The sequence below is a fragment of the Sinocyclocheilus rhinocerous genome, unplaced genomic scaffold, assembly GCF_001515625.1.
Source record: "Sinocyclocheilus rhinocerous isolate Xijiao unplaced genomic scaffold, SAMN03320098_v1.1 scaffold508, whole genome shotgun sequence".
Taxonomy (NCBI): Eukaryota; Metazoa; Chordata; class Actinopteri; order Cypriniformes; family Cyprinidae; genus Sinocyclocheilus; species Sinocyclocheilus rhinocerous.
Window position 1 is genome coordinate 63299 of NW_015650695.1, and position 1415 is coordinate 64713.

The following is a 1415-nucleotide window of genomic DNA, read 5'->3' on the forward strand; positions in this document are numbered from 1 at the left end:
GCGTAATTGCATCGCTTTGACCGTAGATCCCACCTTCTCACACGCCATGATTGGTCCATTATGTACAATGCTTGCATGTTATTGGTCAAACTACTTTTCGATCATTACCTTCAGCAAGCATGAAAACAAAGCTAAAACAAATCCTGGCCAGGACGCGTCCTGGGAAAATGGCACCTATGGTCACCCAACCATAGACAGCAACACAACTGCAATGTTCCCAGGTCCAGAAACATAGTAAGGACATCTGTAATCAGCGTTGTTTACGTTCAGCATGCACGCGCTGTCTACTGAACGTAAACAACGCTGATTAAGTTGATTACATTCTGTACTTTCCAAAATGGCGGAATATGGTAACTCGGGGAGAAGAATTGTTGAATAATTGTGTCATTATTGTTTTCTTTGCGCACAAAAAGTGTTCTCATAGCTTCATAAAATTACGGTTGAACCACTGATGTCACATGGACTATTTTATCGATGTCCTTGCTGGACCTGGGAACAGTGCAGTTGCATTGCTGTCTATGGGAGGGTCAGAGAGCTCTCAGATTTGATCAAAAATATCTTAATTTGTGTTCCGAAGATGAACGAAGGTCTTGTGGGTTTGGAACGACATGAGGGTGAGTAATTAATGACAGAATTTTCATTTTTGGGTGAACTAACCCTTTAATTCCAATTTTGAATTAAGGTTTATTATTCTATTTTATTTATTAACCAACTGATTCAATAACATGTTGGAATATGGTTCACCATTTTTTTGTGTGTGTGGCAGGAAGGCAGTGGTGAAGAGAGCACAACACCGCCACCTCTTGAGTGGAGTGTGTAATTACAGGCTGCTGGGACAGATGGAATGGAGATCCAGGTATTTGTCTTCGCATCTTCAAATATCACCAGAGAGGAGCAAAAAAAACTTTTTTATGTATAATATGTGCAAAGAAACTACACTACCGGAAAAAATATGATTTTTTTCTATTTTTGAAATAAGTCCCTTATGCTCATCAAAGCTTGCATTTATTTGATCAAAATAATAAAAACAGTAATATTGTGAAATATTATTACAATCAGAAATCTCCTGAAATGTGGTTGGGAACCAATGCTATAGCTCACCTTTGACTTTAATGAAGTCTGCTCTTGCTAAGGGCAAAGTTGCCATTATTTTATTCCTCATGCAATTAAGAGATGGCGACATCTTGGGGGGTTTTGCAGGAGGAGTCGGAGGAAAGACAGGGAGCTGAGTGAGCAGGGTCGCTTGCATAACCGGAGGGGTTAGAGGATTGTATGTAGGTGATTGTATCCGGTTTTTCCCGGTACCATCCGGTTTTTTTGGTACCATATGCTGATGATCAACTTTCTTTGTCAACTCAGGCTTTAATCCGGAGTTTGTGGAGCACGTGCACATGAATGTGTGACATCAGTGGCAA